Raw genomic sequence first — 7,557 nt, 5'->3', positions numbered from 1 at the left:
TGGGTGTGTCATGTAGGAAATATACCATTGTAAAACAAAATTGTTAGCACTGTTTGAAAAATAAATCCTGTGTAAATAAAAGAAATAATTATTGTGTTGTGGAAGAACCACTACCTTAGAAGCAAGTTCGTGTTGATCGATGTAATCATTTAGTGGGCGTCGCCCCCCGAGGTTAACACAATACTTCAATATTCGTATATCCAAATAAAAAATATTGAATAAAATTGGTGTTACTCTTCTCAAAGAAATAGAAAGATAACCAGAAAATAGAGCTGAAAAACTAATTGGAAAATATACTAAAAAGAAATAGGTGATGTATGGGAGAAAAGATATGTAGTTGTTGTGTATTATTATTTAAAATGAGAAGAATATCTAAGCAATTTGTAGGACATTCTAAAGGGGCAAAACAATAATTTGCAAGGCCAGTCCGACAGCCAGAAATTGACTTTTTCAAAATTGTAACAGCTTAGAAAACCAAGAAGAAAAATTATCCAAAACAACGTGTTAACATGAACACAGGTTGGGAGAGCAGCAGTGAAACATGTGTGAGGCAATATTATATTTAAACTCTCTTATAAGCCTTTCTTCAACCAATGTGGGATATATCATTTTGCATTACCAACATATCATACAAATGAAGTTCACTCTTATTTGTAGGAGGCATCATGTCTCTTTAGGACATAACTACCCAAATAGATAGTCATATATTTAATAATAAACATAATTATTCAAATAGATATTCAAAAGATATCTATTTGAACAACTATAACTAGTTGTTCAAGTGACATAACTTTTGAATTTAAGAGACATAACTCATCACTATAAATAGTGACAACTTTTGCTTAATAACCAACTAACATAACTTTTGATTATTTTTAACTTTTCATTTACAACTATTGGAACACTATATATATTTTGAAAATGTTCCAATAGTCATTCCCTCTTTAGAGGAAGCAAAAGCGAAAAGCCTCATTGGTATACTAATCTGCCACAATTCGCTGTGACAAATTAAGGTCTTTTCGGCACTTAACGAGCTTGTTTTATAGTTTTATATATTTTTATTTCGTTTTCAGTTTTTATTTCTTTGTGTTTAACATAATTAGTTTTACATAATTTTGAGTTATGTAACGACCTAATGGGCCATTATGGGCCTAGGAATGATCTAACAGTTTTATTTAGTGTGTAGGACACTATTTTCGGGATTAGAAGACAAATGATGACTGCAGCGTCACGACATTGGGGAGTAATGTCGCAACATCAAACTTCTAAGCCAAAATACCCAGAAAATGAAGACAGTGTCACGACATCAGTCCTATGGTGTCACAATACCGAATGACGAACTGAAATTTTAATTAAGGGTATTTTAGTCCGTACAATGTATCTTAATCAGATTTTTGGGCTATTTGGTTAACCCTAAATAGATCTAAGCATAAACTCTATAAATAGGCATGTTAAGTCTCATTTGAGGAGGCTTGGCCAAATGAGCCGTTTTAGTATTTTAGGGTTTTTAGTTTTTTTTTTAAAATTTAGTCCTTTTTATACTTTTTCATTGTTCTAACTTGGATTTGATTTCGATTTAAGGCTTTAATATAGTAGTTTTTCAGTATTTTGGTGTTGATTCCAATTGCAAATGAGGTGATATTCGGGGCTGCTAAAGGAGATTTCACTTTCAAGCTCAAATCGATATAACTCAAATTGATATAAAAAAAATAGACGTATTTCTCTACTCCTTACTTTTATTTAATTTGATGTTTTGCATGTTAAATATGAGTTGAGGAATTATTGTATTTAGATCCATGAGTAGCTAATTTCCTTAGAGAGATTAATGAATGAATGTGTGAATAATTAACGAATGAACGAGGGTTGAAATATGGATTAGTTGGTTTAAATTATGTGTGGTTAAACCCTAGGAAGTAATTTAGGATAAACGAGATCAAGAGATAAGTTTATTGAGTACCTCATAATTTATCTCAATCAAGAAACTGAGGCCGAGGGGTAAGCGTGTATTGGTCGATTAGTTAATTAGTTAGAGGTAGAGAGATAATAACTAGTTAATTAGTAGCTAAGTCGATAAAACCCGAGTTTTGAAGTTAATTAGGATCACTGAAGTGAGTTAAGCTCCTGCTTGTTTTATTGGATTATTTTCGATTGTTAAATTGGTTGATTTTTAGTTTAAATAATTTTTAGGTTAATTCGATTAATTGATGTTAATTTGATTTTTCGTAATATAATTTTAAATCGGTACTATTTAGACTTATTAGTGTAGAGAATTAATTTAAGTTTAAGTCTTTCTCCTTTGGGTATGATCCTCGGAATGCTTCCCGAAGTGTTTTGTTGTAACACTAATCTATATTACAATTTGACATGTATACTTGCAGACACCACTACTTAATTTTATATCTTTTTGTTGCAGTATTTCTAGTTTAGTCATTCGCACAACTGGCGGTGCTTATATACATAGGTGTTCAGCCATTAGGGTGGAGAAGCCGCTATAATGCGTAAAGCCTTGTCATGTCCTTGCCTCCATTGCAATGGACCTGCTTCAAGTTAGCCTGTTCCACTAAAAGCAGGTAGCTCATGAAAATCACTACAGAAGTTTTTTTGGGGGGGGGGGGCTAAACGAGTACAACCGACTCGAGAGGCCTTCCTCATGGGAGGAGCCAAAGAAAAGGCCGAAAGCTAGCTTTATTATTCTGCAAGAACATCCTGAAGAAACAAAAGGATGCCGATAAGAGGAAAGATGAGCATGGAGGAGGAAAGATGAGAGGCGGGAGAAGGAAAATGAAGAGATTGGAGAAAAAAACCAGACCAAGCTGTTTTCGACAAGATCAATGACAATAACCCAATCAAAAACTACTTTATACACTTCACAAAAAAACTTTCAAAATTTTAACCATCTAATTGAAATTAGATTGAATTGGTGAACTCAATCAGTTGAACTATGAAATAACCAACATCAGGATGGAAATCAAATAATTTATTGAAATTCAACTGAGTGTTAAATATGATTTTATATATAGATATATCTAATTTCTGTTTATGTATAGAAAATTATAGTTAATAGATCTTACCTTTTGCTTTCGAAGAAATTGTTGAATGTTTTAAAAGTTAAATTGTTGAATTTATTTAATTAATTGTTTTTGTTTGTTTGTTTTGAATGAGTCAACACGAGCTAATTATTGTGTGGACACTGAATTTTTAAAACCCAACGAAGTTTTCGAAATTCCTTACCATTGAAAAATAAGAGGTTTCTCACTTTTATCTCCCTCTCTTTCTCTGTATATATATATATAACTCAGCCTGGCTTTGAAGAAAGCATGAATCTGGGGAGTTAACAATGAAGAGGTCTTCCTATAGAAATAATAATGCAGTTTTCTTTTCGGTGCTTGTGGTGTCTATACTTTTATCAATGGCGAGTTCAGGTTCTCTCTTAGCTGAAGCCACAATTCCCAACTTCTCAGCTCTCCAAGGTTTGTTTTTGCTGCTGCTTCTTTTCTAATTTTATCTTTCATCACCTCCAGTTTTATTATTTTTACTGAAGCGGATAAAAATATTATGGAAGCCTTTTATATTAGTAATTGTGTTGTAATTTCTTTGTTTAATTAAAAATTAGATAAATTAATTTTTGTATATTAAATAAAAATAAATTAATTTTTATACATTATAAAGATTTCATTTATTTTTACTGCATGTCAGCATAGAGTATACATGATATGTCACATATAACTATCTGTTTTGTCAACCATGCCAATTTATAATAATAAAAAAAGATAAAATTTTAATAGAAATGACTGGTTTACTCTTTGATTTAATGTATATATATTAATGTATCTAATTTTTAAATAAAAACAAAACAAAATATAATTATTAGTACAAATATTTTCATGAAATTTTTACCGATAATTCAAATGAACTGAAGGGAGTTCAATATGTAAGAATAATTTAATTCGTTAAAGGTGAAATTTAGTCTAATTTAGTATTTTCTATCTACTTAATATATTATTATGATTATACTGGTCCAAAATTGACATCCCACGGGGAAAATACGTCAAATATTGCAGCCCAGCATTGATAGTTACGTAAAATATATAATGTATAAATATTAGGAATTAAATAGAATTTATTAATATGTTAGATGGAAATTTGCATGGATTGATATTAGCTGCTTTTAAATGGTTATATATATACATATATATATTGACTTTAGTTAAGTAAATGATGATTGTCCTTTCAACACTTAATAACAGAAAATTTAGTCCGTTTAAGTTCGGCACGTCGAAGTTTAAAGCCAGATCCTCCGAGTAAGATCCATAGCCCAACACAAGCTCAAGGTGGAGGTCAACATGGTTAAGTGTGGGTTTGGATGAGTGATATGGTGTGATGCGTTATGTTTACTTTTTATCTCATATTACAGTATCGCTATAGTATCTAATTTCATCATCACTATTATTTTTACACTAATAGCATATAAACGTACCGTCTATCAAAATTCACACCAAGTGTTCCGCAAGATTAGGTACATGCACTTAATTTCTGCTAATTAATTAATATCGTATTTTTGTATGTTTAAGATATAATATGTTTTATATAAATTTTGATGCTTTAATAATCTATATGGTTTTTTGTTGGTATATACGTTATCTAAAATTGTTACGTCTGGTAGGAGCATGTATGCCAAGAGAAATAAATCCTTTTATTTTTTTTTTCTAATTCATTGGTATTTGAAGTTCTCGTATTGAAGTGAATTTGTAAATAATTATGCTTCTTAAAATTGAGTAAAATTTTTTAAACATGATGATAGGCATAATGATTCAACTTTTGTGTTTAACGAGGCATTTTAAAGAGGAGATTCATTTTTAATAAAGACTTATAAAAGTTCAAAAATTAAATGTCATTTACTTTTTAATTTAAATGGAAGACTTTTAGAATTTTAGTATCTTTTAAGAGGGCATTTGATCTCCAAATGCACGTTTCAGAACTTACCTGTATAGATAACTTTTCTAAAATCCTTCTAAGTAACAATCATAAAATTCTCTCTATAAATTAATGCTTCATTTTAATGTAATAAAAACACTATAAATATATTTCATTGTACTCAACAACTTGTTGGTGTGTAGAGATAAAAATAAATTTATAAAAAATTAATCCAAGGCTTCAAGGCATGTAACTATGTCACTATCTTTAAGTATTTGACCCTACTTATATTTTGATATGCAAACGAGTTACTAGCAAATGAACCTCGATGATACAATGAAATCTAATGACTGTCTAAGTTTTGCACTAACGAAAACAATCCACTAACATTAGTTATAGGAAGCTCCTTCTCAACTTTTGAAGGTCCAAACCATTGAAGATGGAATTTGAGGGATTTTGATTTTGCATTAGCCAGTTTGTCGTCCTTTGTAGTCCATGTTTTTTCTAGCTTGGGGTTTTCACACCACTAACATCAGCTATAGGAAGCTCCTAACTAGGTCAACATAATCCTCCTAGCTTTTTCATCCAAAGACTTGATTAAGGCAATTATTTGGGCTTTCTAATAGGCATGCCTAGAGCCATCTAGCATAGGGACCTTAAAATTAAACTACTTTCCATCTCTAAGCAATTCAACAATAGGATCTTTCACCCTTTTCTGAAGAAATGTATGAGAAGATCAAAGATTCCCTTATTGGATATGAAGTGGTTATCAATCGATGGCCTCAGTACTTGCTAGTCTTGAAAAATGAAATTTCTTTCACTCTCTTTCTCTTGCAATTTATGTCTTTGAACATATATGTGCATGTGTTAGATGACCTCATTACTCCTTTTCTTGCTAGTCCTTGAATTTATATGGTTAACCATTTTGTCATCTACTTAGCTTTGCATAATTTGGTTTATATGAAGGCTATTGCCAATGTGGAAAGAGCCATTGTTAAAGAACTAGAGAAACAATATAATGACATCTTGACTCCTTTGAAAGATAGTATTCCGAAAAGACTTAATATGCTTGTCTAGAAGCTGCCAAGAAAGAAGTGGATAGATCTATATTCGGTTCCCAGCCAAGTAAGTGCAACATAACCAATATAATTAAACTCCAGTCAATTGTGTCAGCATTGAGTATAGCTCTTACCTTGTTACTAATGATGGCAGCTAGGAATTTTCCTCAACACTGTGAAGAGAATTCTTGATGCCTTGCATTGTACAGTGGAGGATGTTTGTTGTATCCCACATGGCAAATCTCACAACGTACTCAAGTAGAATCTAATGTTGGATTTGGTGCCCTAAGTGTAGTATATTTATTTTTATACTTGAATTTTTGCGAACAAGTTGGTTTAATAAAATTATTCATGAGTTGTATTAATATTCTTTGTATATTATCCTTAAAGATTTTCACATCTAAAGCAAAATGAAGCAAATATTAGCTCATTGGTTACTTAATGTTTAACTAATACTAAGTAGTATTATGTGGTCGGATCGTAATACGAAAATATAACTTGTATTAGTAGATGAACTTAAATATGTCCTTAGTCTAATCGAAAATGAGCAAACTGATTGAAGGACTAATATGTCGTTTATCAAGCCTAATAGGGGAAATGATTTGTTTTAAGCATCAAAACGGATGGCTTCTAGAAGATAGAGACATAGATGTGACTGACTGAATTGTCAGTACATCGGATAAGACCCAAGTATAATAGATCCTGAATCTATTTATGAATTTATTCACTTTTGACATTTATAGTGTGACATACCTTAATTATGAGTGGATGATGGACTATGTATGCGTGGGTTGTATACTTTGATGTAAGTAAAAGACTGAGTTCAAATAGATAAGGAACCAAAAGCTAGTTTGTTGGGTATACTACTTTATACACTTCACAAAAAAACTTTCAAAATTTTAACCATCTAACTGAAATTAGATTGGATTGGTGAACTCAATCAGTTGAAACTATGAAATAACCAACATCAGGATGGAAATCAAATAATTTATTGAAATTCAACTGAGTGTTAAATATGATTTTATATATAGATATATCTAATTTCTGTTTATGTATAGAAAATTATAGTTAATAGATCTTACCATTTGCTTTCGAAGAAATTGTTGAATGTTTTAAAAGTTAAATTGTTGAATTGTTTTTGTTTGTTTGTTTTTAAGGAGTCAACACGCGCTAATTATTGTGTGGACACTGAATTTTTAAAACCCAACGAAGTTTTCGAAATTCCTTACCATTGAAAAATAAGAGGTTTCTCACTTTATCTCTCTGATCTCTTTCTGTGTATATATATAACTCAGCCTGGCTTTGATGAAACCATGAATCTGGGGAGTTAACAATGAAGAGGTCTTCCTATAGAAATAATAATGCAGTTTTCTTTTCGGTGCTTGTGGTGTCTATACTTTTATCAATTGCGAGTTCAGGTTCTCTCTTAGCTGAAGCCACAATTCCCAACTTCTCAGCTCTCCAAGGTTTGTTTTTGCTACTTCTTCTTTTCTCATGTTATCCTTCATCATCTCCATTTTTATTATTTTTATTCAAGTGGGTAAAAGTATTATGAAAGCCTTTATACTAGTAGTCGAGTTGTACT

At 31.0% G+C, this 7,557-nt stretch overlaps 1 long non-coding RNA gene across 1 annotated transcript; it reads left to right on the top strand.

Annotated features, from left to right (window-relative positions):
* The first annotated feature begins 3,277 nt into the window (after nt 1–3,277).
* LOC107956803 (uncharacterized) lies at nt 3,278–6,337 on the top strand. Its single transcript, XR_001700263.2, has 4 exons — nt 3,278–3,470; nt 4,248–4,516; nt 5,881–6,039; nt 6,127–6,337. It is a non-coding gene; the product is annotated as an uncharacterized lncRNA (long non-coding RNA).
* Nucleotides 6,338–7,557: the final 1,220 nt, after the last annotated feature.

Source organism: Gossypium hirsutum, chromosome D07 (assembly GCF_007990345.1).
Source record: "Gossypium hirsutum isolate 1008001.06 chromosome D07, Gossypium_hirsutum_v2.1, whole genome shotgun sequence".
NCBI lineage: Eukaryota > Viridiplantae > Streptophyta > Magnoliopsida > Malvales > Malvaceae > Gossypium > Gossypium hirsutum.
The sequence above is the reverse complement of the archived record's forward strand: the minus strand, read 5'-3'. Positions and strand labels throughout refer to the sequence as shown.